The sequence below is a fragment of the Capsicum annuum genome, chromosome 6, assembly GCF_002878395.1.
Source record: "Capsicum annuum cultivar UCD-10X-F1 chromosome 6, UCD10Xv1.1, whole genome shotgun sequence".
Lineage (NCBI taxonomy): Eukaryota > Viridiplantae > Streptophyta > Magnoliopsida > Solanales > Solanaceae > Capsicum > Capsicum annuum.
The window spans coordinates 22,004,645-22,024,317 of NC_061116.1; the positions used below are offsets into that span (position 1 = coordinate 22,004,645).

Genomic DNA, 19,673 nt, shown 5'->3' on the forward strand with positions numbered 1-19,673 from the left:
GAAGGTTAAATTGATGAAAAACTAGTAATTATAAGATAAAAATATTATTCAAGTGAAAGGGGATGAAATTTGGGTTTAAAATCATGCCCTAAGATTTTTGGGATTTTGAGAAATTTATCAAGAAATTTCTAAGAAAAGGATGAATTCTTACCTTAAATCCGTAATTAAAATCAAGAAATAAGTGTTAATCTAGCTTACCAAGCTCTCACAAACCTCACTTTTAAGCTCCCAAAATATTTAGGGTTTAACTTTCAAAAGACAAGATGAAAAATGAGCAAAATGAGCCAAAAATGACAAGATGAAAAATGAGCAAAATGGGCCAAAAATGTGAAAAAGCTATACATATTGCAGATATTTCTGCATAACTGAGCAGTTTTTATTCTAACTCTAAATGGACTTCGGCGGAGTGCTCAGAATTTGTTCGGAGTCCAATTTATACAAACTAACTATGCAACCATGCTAAATTCGACGTTCCGGACACGATGGAGATACCACATTTTCTAGAAAAATTCGTTTTCACAAAATTGACCTCCGAGATTCGAAATCTCAATTTTCCAAACTGTGGGTCAAAATAAGATTTAAAAGCTGTAAAATCATAAAAAATATGCTAACACACTAAAATCGACATTCCGGATCTGATGGAGAATTAGGATTTTCCATCCGAGGTCGTTTTGATAAAATGTGGGTCCCACACCCATATTTCCAATTTTCCAACTTTCCGATCAATAGGTCGAAATGAGCTCGGGTGAATCAAGACCCGAACCAAAGGTCTACCTAGACTAAAATCGATATTTCGGAGCTGCTGGCGCAGTCCGTTTGGTCATCTATCGCACGGATCAAAATATAACTACATAAGTCCAAAATAAGGCTCTCGAAACCATCAAAAACCACATATTGCATAAATGATACCAAAATGCATCAAAAGTCATGTCAACCACTCCCACACCCCAGAAATACCATAATGCAACTATGGGGAGGGGTAAAACGATAAAATCACACAAAATCATAAATTTCACATATTTCATCAAATTTTTAGGTCGTTACATCATCCACCACTAAAAATCTAGTTCGTCCTCGAACTAAGGCAAGGAAATACCTGAATCAATGAAAAGCTGGGGATAGGAACTACGCATATCAGACTCAATCTCCCAAGTAGTCACATCTACAGGTCAAAGTTGCCACTGGACCTGAACCACAAGGATCACTTTAGAGCACAACTGCCTAACATCCTTAGCCAAAATGGAAACTGGCTCCTCAACAAAGAACAACCACTCATCTAACTGAACTGAATCCCAACGAATGACATGAGACTTGTCAAGAATATAGCAATAAAACATAAGAACATGAAAACTGGATGAACAACAGATAGATCAAGGGGCAAAGCCAACTCATAAGCCACATCACTAATAGTCCGAAGAATCTCAAACGGATCAATATACCTAGGGCTAAGCTTTCCCCTCTTCCCAAACCTCATCACACCCTTCATGGGTGAAACTCGAAGGAAAATACGATCACCAACACCAAAACTCAAGACATGAAGTCTACGACCAGAATAATACTTCTACCTACTTTGGGCCACTCTAATCTATCCTGAATGACCCAGACCCTATCCAAACACTCACGTAGCAAGTCCGTACCTCGAGGTCTCACCTCTGAAACATCAAGCCAACCTACTGGAGAGAGACCACGCCTACCATACAACACCTCAAAATGAGCCATATCAATACTGGAATGGTAGCTATTACTATGTGCAAACTATGCTAAAGCCAAAAGCTGCTCCCACTGGCCTCCAAAATCCCTCACGCACGCGCGGAGCATACTCCAAAACTTGGATAGTCTATTCTGACTGGCCATCAGTCTGGGGGGAAACGCTGAACTAAGATCCACTCGAGTACTTAACTCATCCTGAAAAGTCTTCCAAAAGTGAGATGTGAACACAGGACCTCGATCTGAAATAATGGATATCAACATACCATGCAGACGCACAATCTCACGAATGTAGATACCAGCCAACCTCTCAGCACTAAATGAGACCTGAACCAGAATAAAATGAGCTGACTTGGTTGATCGATCCACGATAACCCAAACATTGTCATAACCATGAGATGTACGCAGCAAACCAGTCACAAAGTCCATAGTGATGCGTTCCCACTTCCACTCAGGAATGGGTAACCTCTGAAGTAAACCACCAAATCTCATATGCTCGGCCTTTACCTGCTGACAACATAGGAATCGAGACATAAAATCTGCTATATATAGCCTCATACCACCCCACCAGTAGTGTTGTCTCAAATCACAATACATCTTAGTCATACCTGGATGGATGGAATATCTGAAACAATGGGCTTCCTCCAAGATCAACCTAATTCGATCACCACTCTCGGCATACTAACTCAGCCCTCAATCCTCAAAACTTCATCTGAATTAGGTAAGGCTTGCTTAAACTCTCCACTCAACATCTTATCTTGAATCAACCTCAACCCAACATCGTCAAACTAATGAGCTCGAATCTGCTCCATCAAAGAGGGTCTAGCATCCATAAGTGCCAAAACACGCCTTGGTGTTGAAATATCAAGCCTGACCATCAGATTAGCTAAAGACTGAACCTCCAAGGCCAACAACCTCTCTTGAGTCAAAAGATGCACCAAGGTACCCATGCTAGCCGACTTCTAGCTCAAGGTATCCACAACCACATTAGTCTTTCCCTAATAGTAGAGAATTGTTAAGTCATAATCCTTAAGCAACTCAAGCCAACGACGCTACCTATTAAGAAGATCTCACTGATGAATAAGTACAAAAGGCTATGATGATCTGAGAAGATCTCACAATGGAATCCATACAAGTAGTGCCTCCAAAACTTCAAGGCAAACACAACTGCGCACAACTCCAAATCATGGGTAGGATAATTCCTCTCATGAGGATTCAATTAACGAGATACATAAGCAATTACCTTACCCTCCCGCATCAACACAACACCTAAACCAACACCTGAAGCATCACAAAAAATAGTAAACCCTACGCCCTCCTTAGGCAAAGCTAATATAGGAGCTAAAGTCAACAAATCCTTGAGCTTCAGGAAGCTCGCCTCACAAGCTTTGGACCACTAAAAAGAAATCTTCTTCTGGGTCAACTTGGTCAATGGAGCTGCAATGGATGGAAAACCCTCAACAAAATATTGATAATACTCAGCCAAGCCAATAAAACTTCGAATCTCGATGGGCAAAGTAGGTTTAGCCCAAATCACGAACCGCTGCAACCTTAGCTGGATCAACCATAATACCTTCCTTAGTCACCACATGACCCAAGAAAAAAAATAGACACTAACCAAAACTACACTTAGAGAATTTAGCATATAACTTCTCATCCTTTAATCTCTAAAGCACAATCCACAAATTCTCCTCTTGCTCAACCTCACTCTTGGAATAAACCAAGATATCATCTATAAATACCATAATAAAGGAGCCAATATACGGTCGAAACACTTATTCATCAACTCCATGAATGAAGCAGGGGAATTGGTCAACCCAAAAGACATGACCAAGAACTTATAATGACCATATCAAGTCTGAAAAGCTATTTTCGGAATATCCAAAGCTCTAATCCTCAACTGGTGATAACTAAACCATAATTAAATCTTCAAAAACACCACAGCGCCCTGAAGCTAATCAAATAAAATATCAATGCGAGGAAGAGGATACTTATTCTTAACCATCACCTTGTTCAACTACCGATAATCAATACATATCTGTATAGACCCATGATTTCTGTTTACATACAAAACAGACGCACCCCAAGGTGAAATACTAGGTCGAATAAATCCCTTATCCAACAACTCCTATAAATGATCCTTCAGTTCCTTTCAACTCTGTTGAGGCCATCCTATAAGGAGAAATAGAAATGGGCTCGGTGCCTGACTCAACATCAATAATAAAATCAATATCTCAATTCAAAGGCATGCTAGGAAAGTCTGTAGGGAACACCTCCATAAACTCATGGGTAACACAGACAGAATCCAAAAAAAGAGGCGAAACAACACTTGTGTCATGAATATGGGCCAAGTAAGATAAACATCCCTTCTCAACCAATTTATGAGCCTGAACATAAGATATAACCCTCTTAGGACCCGAATTAAGTGTACCCTTTCCAAGCTATCCTTGTCACACCAACTAAAGCTAAAGTCACAGTCCTAGCAAAACAATCTAAGACAACATAATAAGGAGCCAAACAATCCATATCTAAAATAACATCAAAATCGGCCATATCTAACACAAGCAAGTCTACCAAAGTTTCACGTCTAGCAAAAGTCACAACACAAGATCAGTACACTCGATCCACCACTAAAGAATCACCTACCGAGGTAGATACATGAATAGGCATGGCAAGAGGCTCCCTAACAGAATCAAAACCCAAAGAAAAATATACAGACACATAGAAAAAAGTCGATCTAGGGTCAAATAATAACATGCAGGTCTGAAACAAATGAAATGGTATCTACGATCACAACATCTGAAGCATCCACCTCAGATCTGACTGATATAACGTAGCACTATTCATGACTACTATCTGGCTGAGTGGCCCCATAACCACCAACACGGGCTTTACCATCTCTACCTCTAGCACCTTTGGTAGAGCACCCTGAACTGCTGGACTAGAAGGTCCACCACCTAAACTCTCTAATGTCACCTGTACTGGCCTACCATAGTATCCACGAGAACCTCTAAAATTTCTTCCTCGAGAGGTCTGAATCCTGAACTTACCAAAATATCGTGCCTTCTTGGCGCCTTCTTGAGATGCACTAAGAATATCCTCTGTTATCTTAGCATGATCCAAAAAAAAGCCCTAAACACAACTATATGAAATATAGCCAATAGAAGGAAGACAACCCAACCCTTCACAAACTTTTGAATCTTCTCAAACTCGGTTGGAAATGCTATCTTAGAAATATCAAGACAGGGTATGGAAGAATGCCTTATACTCAAAAACTGTCATGGAGCCCCACTCCAAATTATCAAACTTGACCCATATATGATCTCTCAAACTAAAAGTCATAAATCTCTCCAAAAAGGCATCAACAAATTGATCCTATGACAACTCAGGAGAATTAACAAGCCTACAACCAACAAATGATATCCAATAGTCTCTCGCTGCATCTCTCAATTGATAAGAGGTATAAGCAACTCTATTCACGTAGAAAGAGTAAAATACGACTCAGAATACAGGGTATGAAAGAATTTTGCACGATAAAGAATGAAACGAGGGAATTTTCCTAAAGACATCCTATAGCCTCTCGAAGATAGATATAAACGTCTACGTATTAATCTGCGAGACTCAATTAGACATCCCATTCTTACACCATTGAGACCAATGAAACCTGGCTGCTCTGATACCAATTTGTCACGACCCAAAAACGAGGGTCATGATGGCACTTGTCATGGCGTACCTTGACAAGTTAGCCTATAACCCAAACTACTACGAATAGAGAAAAAGACAGAAATACCCCAAGGTAAGGCTTCTAGAATGAAGCCAAACCATATAAATAATCATAACAATGCATAAAGAACTTATCCAAACTACCAATCATGCCCAAAACTAGGTGTCAATAGTATAAGAACTACTAATACAATTCAAGAGTCAAATACATTAGAAAAATAACCACAAAGGAATAATAACTATCTTTGAATACTAATAAAGACATAACTAGTATAGAAAGATAGAGGTGAACTTCGGATGCATGAATGTCCAACAGTTACCTTGGAAGCTCCAACAATCGCCCGGATCAAGTAAGCTGAGGCGCAGTTGAGCTAGGACCTGCACCAAAAGGGCGTAGTAGGCATGAGTACGGTCCACTTGTACTCAGTAGGTATTGTAGGCCGACCAAGCAAAGTGGTAAATAAAGCATACAAAATATACACTAAGGAAACGTCATCTGCAATCAGATAATATCTCACAATGGTAGCCTACACCGCTTGCACTAATAGTTCTAGTATATCTCACATATATGACAAAAACACACCAAGATACGAAACACAAGTATACATTATGTCACATATAATATAACAAGAAAGAACATGTAGATACAAGATCATCAAATACAAGTAAAGGAAAGTAAGACAAACACATATATGACAAGTCAATAAGGCAATACAACACAATATTAAAACAATAAAGTAAGTGCAATGTCTATGATAATGATGCTGCTGCTGCTGCTGATGATGATGCACGAGGTTGTCGCACAACCCCGGTATCGTCGCACAATCCCCGTATACACCTACGGAGCTAAAGATTCCCAACATAAGACCCATGGGGGGTTCACCAACCCATATACAATCCACATATCTCATATCTCCTTTCCGACACATCCCTCAAAAAGAATTTTATAAGGTGTTACAATATTTTTAAAAAGGTATTACCAGTCTTTCTCAGATGTTGCCACGGTGGTACCAATGTTTCATGAATGAGTATGATATGAAGATGCAATGCTCACAACCAATCACAATAAGTATTTCCACAACCAACCATATGATATATTTCCACAACCAACCACAATTATACATTTCCACAACTACATGAGCCAATATTCACTTGTTATTTTCATTTCATCCATGAATTTCCACGTCTCATATGCCAGTAAAGTATGAATATAATCACAATACACCCATGGTACCACATTAAACAATACAATATAATTAATCACATGTATTCAAGGCTATCAATGTCACATAGGACCCCACACGGTCAAATATATCACATAATATTTCAATTTCGACAATTACATCACATATAGGCCCCCACACGAGCACAACATGTAGATATCCATTTTTCATGATTAGTTCCCACCCTTAACATGCATTTTGTACCATCATTTACTACCCAACCTAGTCTGAAGAGTTAACCCATGACCTACCTCAAAAGTCGAAATCGGTCCGCTACACTTGAACTCGTGACCTTACTTTTCACAAACAATTCCGAACTCTACTAAAAATATCAAATATGAAATCTACACGTCACGACACCCATATTGATTACTTTTGGTTTGGGGTCAAAACGGACCCCCAAAATAGGTTTTCAAAAAAGAAGGGCAAAATTGAAACTTTACTTCAAAAATATGTTCCCCATATTTTTAGGAAACTACAGCTGAAAACTCAAGTTAAATCGAGTGAAAAACGGGGTTCAAATTGAAGAAAAACCATTTTTGAGCTTTATCGGGTAAAATTCTTGAAATCCGGGTTAAAATCAAGAATCGAAGTTGTTTTGAAGGTTAAATTGATGAATAATTGGTAATTATAAGATAAAAATATTATTCAAGTGAAAGGGTATAATATTTGAATTTAAAATCATGCCCAGAGGTTTTGAGAAATTTATCAAGAAATTTCTAAGAAAAGGGTGAATTCTTACCTTAAATCCGTAATTAAAATCAAGAAATAGGTGTTAATCTAGCTTGTCAAGCTCTCACAAACTTCACTTTTAAGCTCTCAAAATATTTAGGGTTTAACTCTCAAGAGACAAGATGAAAAATGTGCAAAATGGGTCAAAAATGTGAAAAAGCTGTTATATATATTGCAGATTTTTCTGCATAACTAAGCATTTTTTATTCTAACTCGAAATAGACTTCGACGGGATGCTCGGAATTCATTCGGAGTCTAATTTATGCAAATGAACTATGCAACCACACTAAATTCGACGTTCCGGACGCGATGGCGATACCATATTTTCCAGAAAATTTTCACAAAATTGACTCCTGAGACCCGAAATCCCAATTTTCCAAATCGAGGGTCAAAATGAGATTTAAAAGATGTAAAATCATAAAAAATATGCTAACACACTAAAATCGACATTTCGGATCTGATGGCGAAGTAGGATTTTCCATCTGAGGTCATTTCGATCAAATGTGAGTCCCACACTCATATCTTCAATTTTCCAACTTTTCGATCAATAGGTCGAAATGAGCTCGGATGAACCAGGACCCGAACCAAAGGTCAACCCAGCCAAAAATTAATATTTCGTAGCTTTTGGCACAGTCCGTTCGGTCATCCGTCTCACGGATCAAAATATAACCACATAAGTCCAAAATAAGGCTCTCGAAGCCATCAAAAACCACAATATTGCATAAATGATACCAAAATGCATCAAAAATCATGTCAACCACTCCCACACCCCATAGATATCATAATGCAACTACGGGGAGGGGTAAAATAGTCAAATCACACAAAATCACAAATTTTACATATTTCATCAAATTTTTAGGTCGTTACATATTATAAATTTAAATTTTTGGTATATTAAATTTCCTCTTATAGCAGTTATTATACTTTTTTCTGTAGGTTTATAATTCTATCATCTGCTAAATATAATTCCATTGGTGTATCTATCCCTTCTCTAAAACATGCTTTTATTAATATCTCTGTTTCTCCAAGATGTACATATTTTATTGAGTCTTTACTTTTTATATCATTTATTTCTTTATTAATTATTCTTTTTGTTACTAGTGGTATACTAGCTCTACCTTTTGCATATCTACTGTCTATTACTTGTTCTTTTTGGCTTACTACGTAGTATTCTTCCTTTCGTCTACTAAATATGTTTTTTATTGTTGATATTTTAAATATTTTTTCTACATTTAAATCTAATTCTTTTCCTTTTATCTCGTCAAATATATTATTGTCAAATATTATTTTCCGATCTATTCTTTCTTCATTTAAATATCCTTCCTTTGTTATTATTTTTATATCTTCTTCAGTCATTTGATTCATCTGATTTACTATCTATTTCATTATCTGTTTCATTTTCCAAAATTTCATATATACTATCGTCACTTTCTAATTCGTAGTCTATATAATTTATTTGCATATATTCGGCATTTTCTACCTTTATTTCTGATGTTTATTTCTTTTTTGGGTCTTTAGGCATTTTACAATCTCTAGCTAAATGTCCTAGTTTTCCACAATTATAACAAGTACATTCTTTTATAGATTTCTTTCTCTTAAATGGTCTTTTATATTTATAATTTTTTACATAATATCTTTTTCTTGGTTTCTTATACTTATATTTTGATTTTTGTATCTCTTATATTTCTTATGTCTTTTTCTTTTCTTATAATATTTTTCTTCACATCCAAATTGGGGTGCTATTTTATCCTTGTAACATGCTAAATTTCTTATTAATGTTTTTTCTATTTTTGTTTTGTCTCTGTATTTTTCACATATATTCCTATATCATTGTTGTAGAAATTTTATTCTTGCGCCTAGGGTATCTACTATTTTTGCTTCATCCCAACTCTTTATTATTTTTGAACTAAATGGTTCAGGTAATTTACTAAAATATAATCTTCTTACTTCTTTAATTTCTTTGGTATTGTATGCTCCCTTAGAGTAGTATTCTTTAAATGCACACGTATATTCATTTATATAGCACATATTACATATTGCTAGTTTTATCATTAAATTCCTATTTGTATCTTTTTCTTTGTTTTGTTCTTCTTCTTTTGTTGCCATACTACTAAATTCATATTTTATAGCTATTTCATATTTTTTCAATATGTCAATAGGTGTTAGTTTGGTTGTTGTTGTTCCTTCCGTTTTTCTATCAGCCCTTAATACCTTTTTACTATCTTCAGTTAAATTCAAAAACTATAATTTTTGTTGTTCCTATTAGTATTCTTTCTATATATTCTGGTGTATCTGTTGCATTTATACCATTGTCTAATAATTATTTTGTTATATATCCTATCCATAATTGTATCTTTATCTACATCTATTACACAGTCTAAGTCTAAGAAGTTATAATTTTAATTAATTATTTATTTTGGTGTCCATTTGTTATATTCATCCCTTAGGTTATATCTTTTAAACTTATCTTTATAATAATATGTAGGTTTTCTTATTTCTGATGTACTAGGTATTATATTTTCATCGTCTTTTTTACCATGGGTGTTTATTTTTGTTTTTGTATTTTCTAAGTTTTCTTTATTAATTACTTCTTGTTTTTCATTAATTTCTAATTTTTCTATATTTGTTACGATTTCTGTATATGTTTCACTATCTTCCGAATCATAATTATCTGTTTCTTCAGCATCTACTGTATTTATTTCTATTTTATTAGTTTCTAATTCTTTATTTTCTAATTTTTCTTTAAATTGATTTATCTCAATTAATAATTTTTGTTCTTTATCTTTTTCTTCTTTTTCTTTCTGTCTTTTTTCATACAACTCTTTTAGCATTTGCAGTTCTTTTTTCATGATTTTCATATGTTTTTTCATCTATTATAAATTCTTCTTTGTTCATTTTATCTACTTGATAGTGTATAGATCATGTTGATATATGTATTCTAAATTATCTATTTGTGATTCTAAATATAATATTTCTTGATTTTGTGCTTTTATTGATTTTTGGCATACTCCAACAATCATGTTATATTGTAGTCTTTCTTTTCTTATTTTTAATTCTTTTCATTTTTCAGATATTATTTGTTTTAGTTCTTTATGTTTTTGTGATTTTGTTATGTTATTCATCTGCACAATATTTATAATATTTTGGTCAATACCGAAATATGATTTTATCATAATTAGGTGGTATGTATCTCATTCTTTTAGATTTTAAATGAATTATTAATTTTTCCTCATTGCAGATATTAAGGTAATTAAGTAACCTAATCTGTGGGGGTTTTCCTTTGTTTTATTTAACTTCTTATATTCTGAGTAGTAACTAGTCAAAATTCTTTTAATTTCTCTAAAAACTTGTGTATTTTTAAATGATCTTCTCATTTTTAACATATAAATAACAACACATTTAATAAGATAACATAGTTCATAATTAATAATGGCTTATTTAACCAACATATGTAATAATTAGATAATTTTAACATGTTTCATAATTAACATATATATTTCATAACATAGATAACATTTTTGGATGACTAACATATTAAATATTACATTAAATATCATACCTAACACATTAAATAACTTAACATATTTAACTAACATGCCATAACTCATAATTAACACATATCTACTTGTACATTTTTTAAATAACATAGCTCTGATACCAATTGTAGGGGGATGCGGATAGTGCGGGTAACTTAACATAGATCTAGAAATAATTGTAGGGGGTGCGGATAGTGCGGGTAGCTTAACATAGCTCTAGAAATACTATGTCATAAAATTTCTTAGTTATTTGTTTTAACCTTATTAATTTATTATTTTTAAGGTATACTATATGTTCCATATTTCTAGTTTTTATGTGTTCAAATAGATTTTTTTTCATAAGTATTTCTGTTAATCTTATTTGCTCTATATCTTTTCTCCAATATTCTAAGTATTCGTAGTTTATCATTTTATCCTATTGTAATTGTAATTTTACAAATTTCTGTGTAATAACTTATTCTAATTGTACTATATATTTATGTGATTCTATGTTATCTATGTGATTCATTAATATTTGTTGTTCATGTATAATATTATATAAATTATCATTTGTATCTCCTTTTTTTAAGGTTAATTTTATTCTAACTAATCTTTCTTCTAATTGTCTTTTTTCTCTTTTAAGCTAATTCCTGTAATTAATTTCTTCATATAGCCAACTTTGTTATTCTCTAACTCTTCTAATATATTTTATTATTTTTTAATCTATATAATATCCGTCTGAATAATAACTATTTAAATATGAGCAGTAGCTATCATTATATATGTTTAAGTTTTCTATACAACTTAATAACTCTTTATTAAAATGAAATACCTTTTTGTATATAATTTTTTTTATATCTACTATTTCTAGATCCTTAAGTATATACAAAACAAGTATTTTAAATTTATCTATCATTTCATCAGATAAGTAAATATTTGTTCTTCATATGATGCTATTTTAAAAATATTCCCTCCAATCATATACACAACAAAATATGGTCATCTTAGATCATTATATACTAGATTATTCATAAATAACATGTTCATCAGTCACTATTAGCATGGTAATCTGGCTACTTTTTCCCTAAACAGCGCCTCTACTCTGGTTACTCCCCTATCACGGCTTCTTTGCCTCACCGGTTTCACCTTTAGGATGGCATAGTTCTTGAGAATTTTTCTCCTTTACCACTTTCCTAATAAACTTCTTAACATGTTATTCTTCGAATAATTCTACTATAAAGTAACTAACATGAGTTTATTTTATTATATCATGATTGTCAAGAATTTATGAATTTAGCTATTCATAATTGTAAATGAAAATACCTGTTCTGGTAGATTTGATAAATCTGTGCTTTGCTCATCCATAGCTTAGTGTAAATCTGAATATCTTTATTGATTATATGAGAGAATATTTTTTGTGTACAAGAAGGCTTGCTTTCAACACATGAAAGTCTTGCCTTAACTTGCCAAATGGTTTGCCTATTTATAATCTACAAAAGATGAAAAACGCGTAAACTATTTACTATTCCTACTTTTCACGTAAACTATATACTATTCCTACTTTACAAAAAGTCTTTACACTTATTCTACTTTTTCAAAAGTTGAAAGACTAATCTTTACAAAAAAGTCCTAAAAAGACAAAACTAATTAATGGCCTTTGCCAAAAAGTCAAAAAGCTATGCAAATAATTTACGTATCCAAGGTTAAAAAGTCATACATGTCATTTTCATAGCTTTTATTATCTTGTCTCTTTGTCTTTTGTCTTTATTCCTTCATTGGTCCATTGCTTTCTATTTTTTTCTATCTTTTAGCTGGCGTCCTTATCTTCTTTTACTCTAGTTGAACTTTTGGAATTACATTATTTTCTCCATTGCATTTTGAACATTGGTGGTCTGGATATTTGTGTCCTATTAATTTGCAATATCTGGTTAATAACTCTTCTGAAATAAATTCCTTTTTAATTGCCCTTGTAGATGGTTGTTTTTCTTGATTGAGCAACGTCATAATCCATTGTTTAACTTCTTCCATATTTGACTGTCGTAGCTCCCTTAAATTTGAATAGATCATTAATTGGTCTCCCGAATAGTAGCTCCATATGGGATTTCCATTGAGATAATTGTTTTCTAGTTCTTGAATAATTGTAGCTATTCCTATAGTTCGCTTATTTACATAAAAATCAGGTATCTCAACTTTAAGTATCTCTGGCTGTTGAACAATATCTTTCGGTATAATCATATCTCTGGTTATCCTATTTTTACAACTTGTATAGCTGGTTTAATTTCGTCTATATCTCTGCTGGTGCAGTATAAAACTTTATAAAAAATAGATTTTCTTTAGTTATTTTCTTATAAGTGGCGAATGCTCTATATAATTCTGGTATAACTGTTAGTTCATCTCCTTCTTGCGTATATATGGTATTTAATAGTTCATAACTGAAATAGGTTTTAACTAAATTTGGGTTAGTTTTTGGTAATGCGATTAACTTGTTGAAACCTTATAGTTTTTGGGTTATATAGTCTGTGTTTGGTTCTTGGATATTTGTGGCTCTGGGTCTAAGGTTTAGGTGAGTCTGTATTTTGTGGATATTTTCTATGTATGTTTGAGGTATATGGTTATAGGCTTTTTTTTATCTTGGTTTAAACTTTCTCGATATGTGGTAGTTTGTGGGGGTATGAACAAGGGGTTTTTTTGTGTTTTTCGTATAAATGGTTTTTCAAATATCTTGTTTATGTTCATGTTCTGATATTTTTATCCATTAACTCCTTTGCTTGTACCTGCAGAAGTAGATTGATAAACGTTGTGGGTTTTTTTTGAGTGACCCAACATCTCCTTTTATCTCTGGAATTTTACTGTCTTCCGATCAACATAGCTTTGTACACTGCTGAGTTATCTGAGCCATAGATTCAAACTTCAGTTTAACTTCATTAGTCGTTAGTTTTTCTATTTCATTACCCATACTGTCCACTTTCAGTGAAAGTGTAGTTAGGGTTTTGAGTATCTTTTCTAAAGCATCTTCTTCTATTATATCAGTCTGTGTATTTTTGATATGTAATCTGCAATAACATTTTTGTTAGTACTAATTACTTCAATTGTAAACGTAAAATTTAATATATTCAATGCTAATCTCCGAATTTCCTTTGTTGTAACTAAATTTTGTATTTTTCTTGTTAACCACCATCGTACCTGTGTATTATCTGTTCGTACAATAAATCAATTATATACAACATATGGCTCAAATGCTAATAAAGATTTATATAATTAACATAATTCTTTTCTATTTATTTTCCATTTTATTTCTGTTTCATTAAACGTTCCTGAGTAGTATCTACAATGATGTTCTAATTTTTCTTCTTCATATCTATATTTAAGTACTCCTCCATAATTATATTCATTTGCATTTGCTTCTACTATATATGTAAATTTTTTATTTTCGTCTGGAAATTGTAATTTTGGTAATTCTTTACAAAGTATTTTTATTTTCTAAACTTAGTTTTTATCTTCTTCGTTGTAATTATACTCTACATGCTTTTTAAATTTTTGATGTAATGGCTTTAGGTTTTCTGCTAATTTTGGTATATATTCTCTTACTTGGTTTACTAATCTTAAAAATGATTGTAATTTTTTTTGTATCTAATTCTTCTTTTGAATTTATTATTTTTTGTACTATATGTTTTTGCATTTTTACTCCACTTTTATCTATTTATATTCCTAAAAACTCTATCTGATTTTTCGTAATTTCAGCTTTCTTTTCACCTAAACTTATTCCTGAATTTTCTATTATACCTGCAAATTGTTCTAGTAATTTTAAATGTTCCTCTTTAGTTTTTGTATATAATAGTATATTATCTATGTATACTATACAATTAGGTAGTTGTTTAAAATAACTATCTATAAAGTGTTGGTATCTACCTGGTGCATTTTTATATCCAAATGGTAACATATTCCATTCATAAAATCCTTGTGGTATTGTAAACGCAGTTAACTTTTTAGATTCTTCTTCTAGCTTTAAATGGTAAAATCCTGATTTACAATCAAATTTACTAAAATAATTATATCCTTGTATTTGTCTTATTTTTAATGTCTTATTTGGTATTGGATAATTATATGTCATAGTTTTTGCATTTAGGTTTCTAGAATCAATAATCATTCTATCACTGTGTTTATTTACTATAAATGCCGGACTAGTATGTTTGCTATTGCTTTTTTGTATGTATTGTTTTTCTAATAATTCATCTATATCCATTGTGAATTTTTTTAAATCATCAAAGTTCTATGTTAATGATTTTTGGGTTATTATACTATTTTTATCTATTAGCTCAATTTTTACAGTAGTCTTATGTTTTTCCCATCCTTTTAATGGATCTTTACTATATAGTAGTCTTAATTTTATCTTTATTATTTCTACCTTATCTATTGAAAATATAGTTATTTCTTCTTTATTTATTGAAAATATACTAGTTTTATTGTGTCTTCAGTATTTTTTATATTTTCTAATTTTTATGTGATTTTTTCACTTCCTTTTAACCAATCAGTTTTCTTTCTTATTTTATTAATAACTCTTTTTGCTCTTACCTTTTGTTTACATGGTGTTGTAAACTACCAGTGTGTTTAGTTATTATATGTGGGTATAGTTTATCTAAAAACGACATTCCTAAAAGCATATTTTTTTATGTTAGTTCATAATTATAGATCTCTTCTATTGTTAATATTTTATCTCATACTTGTATTTTTTTATTTCTAGCTTTATAGGTAATTAAGCTTCCTTCATTATTAAATTTTTTGATTACTATTGGTGTTTTTAGCTTATCCCATTTGTCTTCTGGTAAACAATGATATCTACGTAAGTTGGCTTCTGCTCCTGTATCTATCATAGGTGTATAATATCTGTTATAATATCCTTCTACTATTATTTTCATAAGTACATTTATTTCCATGTTAATGTTCTTTTTATCAACAATAAGTACAATCTTTCGATGTTAATCTTTATCAACAATCATATGAAGAATGAATATTTACTTATCTGATAAAATGATAGATAAATTTAAAATACTTGTTTGCTATATACTTAAGGATATAGAAATAGTAGATATAAGAAAAATTATATATGAAAAGGTATTTCATTTTAATGAAGAGTTATTAAGTTCTATAGAAAACTTACACATATATATGATAGCTACTGCTCATATTTAGATAGTTATTATTCAGACGGATACTATACAGATTATAAAATGATAGAATATATTAGAAGAGTTAAAGAAAAACAAAGTTGGCTATATGAAAAAATTAATTACAAGAATCAGCTTAAAAGAGAAAAAAAGACAATTAGAAGAAAGATTATTTAGAATAAAATTAACCTTAGAAAAAGGAGATACAAATGTTAATTTATATAATATTATACATGAACAACAAATGTTAATGAATCACACAGATAACATAGAATCACATATTAGATATAGTACAATTAGAATAAGTTATTACATAGAAATTTATAAAATTACAACTACCATAGGATAAAATGATAAACTATGAATACTTAGAATATTGGAGAAAAGATATGGAGCAAATAAGATTAACAGAAATATTTATGAAAAAGAATCTACTTGACTACATAAAAACTAGAAATATGGAACATATAGTATACCTTAAAAATAATAAATTAATAAGGTTGAAACAAATAACTAAGAAATGCTATGACATAGTATTTCTAGAGCTATGTTAAGTTACTCGCACTATCCTCACTCCCTACAATTGGTATCAGAGAGGAAGTAGCAAGCTAAGTGTAAGAAAATATAGAATGAGGCTATGGAAAAATAAAGGATTCGTGCAAAGAGGGCCTATAAGGAGGATCCACAAAGGTCAAAGTCTGTCCACGAGAGCCAACCAATAGTAAGAAAGCAATAAGGAGGCTAAAGCTTACAAGGTAAGTCAAAATGGATATTGAATTATTGTCTCAAATTACATGATGTCTTGTTAATGAAAGAAAATCCTTAATTACAGTTTACAAATGATGGCTTATGGCCAATTAGATAGCTCTAATCTATTCCTGGATGCTCTATTAGGTTGCCAATGGAATAATGTCATGTGTCTTGTTCGTTACAGGTGTCAGTTTGTACCTAGAGCCTAGGCCAGATATGTTGCGTGTCCGCGCACTTGATAAATCTAGTAACTTTGTCTGTCTTTTTATTCCACGTCATCTGAGTTTTTTGGAGGGACTTCTCTGAGTACACCTTCTAGAAAACCTTTTTCTGATCTCAGCCTTGTTTTTGTCAACTCATACCATGGCTAGTCCTACAAGAGGTCTTCTACCTCTCTCGAGAATCCTTTCCCAATACAATATTTGAAGTATTGAAATAATTATGTCATAGACAAATCGTCTTTGCTAATTTTTTTTGCCATGACTCAAATCTTAAGGTTTAGAGATCGGTCCCCAATAACTTCGAATCGAGCAACTCCATAATCATGTGGCATAAGCATACTTCATGAACTAGTAAATAACTCATAAGCAACGAAAATCATGAGTCTAAATTCAAACTACCCTAATAAGCCTCAAATGATTAAATATTATATTTTTCAACTTTAAAGTTATCTGGAAATGTAGAGGGCCTAATCTCTCAAAACTCCAAGAAAAGAAAAACTGTTTTCTGCTTGTCGTTATATTGGAATGAGACCAATAACTAGTCCTAATTAGAGATTTTGAATTTGAGCTAGAAAACTTTACACAAGGAACTTACATTTAGAGTTCGTTCGGTAAAATATGTAGGACTAGTGTAAAATATTGTGTATTAATAATACTTGCATTAGTATTGCTTACGTTAATTATACTACATAAGTTATATATTTTTTTTCTTATGTATTGTTTAATTTGGTGTATTAAAAATAGGAAAAATTACACAAACTAGCATACCTAAGACATTAATTACAATTAATAGCAATAGTTTTTTAAAATTACAACTAATAGCAAAAGTAGCAATATTTTACCTTTTTATTGAAAAGCGCATGACTTTAACCCATTACCCTCTTTTCAAGTCACTTACCTTTACATTACCCTATTATCATACCAATTTATCAATTTCGATCCCCCTAATGTCTTTCTTCAGCTAATTTTTTTTTACATTCCGTTTTTTTTCTCTCTTATCAATATCCATTTGAGAAGTAGAAGAATTTTTCATTTTTGTATAGCCATGGATTCCGAGAACTTCAAGATAAAAACGTTGTTTTTCGGAAGCTCAAATCTAAGCCTGAAAATAAGGTTTCCTCTTTTAATTTTTATTTAACCTTTTTGGATTCTTTTATATTTAATTTTGTTGATTACATAGAATTTCTTCAGATCTGTTTTAATCCATTAATTTTGGTTCATTTTCTACATGATTTTTGATTTCAAATTTTGATTTGTTTTGTTAGATGTGTTTTGATTGTAATGCTAAGAATCCAACTTGGGCATCGGTGACGTATGAGATCTTCTTGTGTATGGATTGCTCCGTTGTTCATCGCCACCTTGGTGTTCATATCAATTTTGTTGGGTAATCTTTTTTTTCTTTTCGTTTTATAGCTATTATTTTGGCTTAATGACCTAATTTTTGCTTGGTACGATTTAATATGCCTGAATTTTTAGTGATAATATGCTAAAAACTGTGACTTTGGTGTAATTTAGACACTAGTAAAATGCACAGAGTCTTAAATGCCATGACTTATAACCTATGTTGCTTCGGACTTTTAAAAAAATAGTGCATTTTGGAGAGTCCGACAAGAGTGTGACAACATTTTTTAAGAGTCCGACTATCATAGCATATAACACAATATTTGTGGTTTTTGATAGATATTGAATTCTCGTGTTGTAGAATTATGTGAAGAAATGTTGGAAGATGACGGATTTTATTGAGTAGTTATGGAGAATTTATTTTTTTCAATTTTCGCTTTTATTTCAATTTGTTGATAAACATTGTGCTCCATAGTATTTTCATCTCATCTTTTCATATAATTTATGTTTTTTCGTATTATCTTCTTCGTTTTTTTTGTTTTGGTGTTTTGTGATTTTTTTGGTGTTCTTCAGTCAAGAAATACCGTTTCCGACGATGGGTGGGATGGTGGCTTCAATTGGACTCGCCGATTTTGGCGTTTTCTGATGAATTTTCGATGGAGGAAGGGTCTATCCGGTGAATTTCACCGTGACAGTGACCAACAACGACAGTAATGATGTTTTACTGGCGAGTATTAGCCTGGACCATTCATGTATTCATAAAATAGATATGTATATAATGTAATATAAGTATAATATGTATTCTATAAATACAAATTGCTACTATTTTGAAATGTAAAGTATATACATGTCACAGTTTAGATATGTTTTTATGAATACATATTGCTAAGATTTGTATTTATGTTAAGTTGTATTTGTTATTCATTAGATTTACTTCTTTCTTCTTGATAAGCATGATTTTTGTACCAGTTATGTATAAATAAAATACATATGTATTTGATTTTCTTGAAGTATATGAAATGTATTTGTTATCGGTTAGATATAATTTTTTTGTTATTGATAATATTTTTATTTATTGCTCACTTGTATTTGTTATTCCTGAGATGATGACAATGTTTGTATTTTGATGTTTGATAATTTAGATATGGAACAGTGATGTATTCACAAAGCATATAAGATAGTTTTATGATATATTGTATAATGAAAATGTAAGATGTATTTCATAAATATATATGTGTCCTGTTTTTACATATAATTATATTTTTGTAGTGTATAGATATTGCGTGATTAGTTATA

General features: G+C 31.6%; 1 long non-coding RNA gene across 1 annotated transcript; it reads left to right on the plus strand.

The window, feature by feature from the left end:
* Window positions 1-17,984: 17,984 nt before the first annotated feature.
* On the plus strand, window positions 17,985-19,380 carry LOC107875100. The gene is made up of 3 exons (XR_001675749.2): window positions 17,985-18,149; window positions 18,302-18,420; window positions 18,951-19,380. It is a non-coding gene; the product is annotated as an uncharacterized LOC107875100 (long non-coding RNA).
* The last annotated feature ends 293 nt before the right edge of the window (window positions 19,381-19,673 follow it).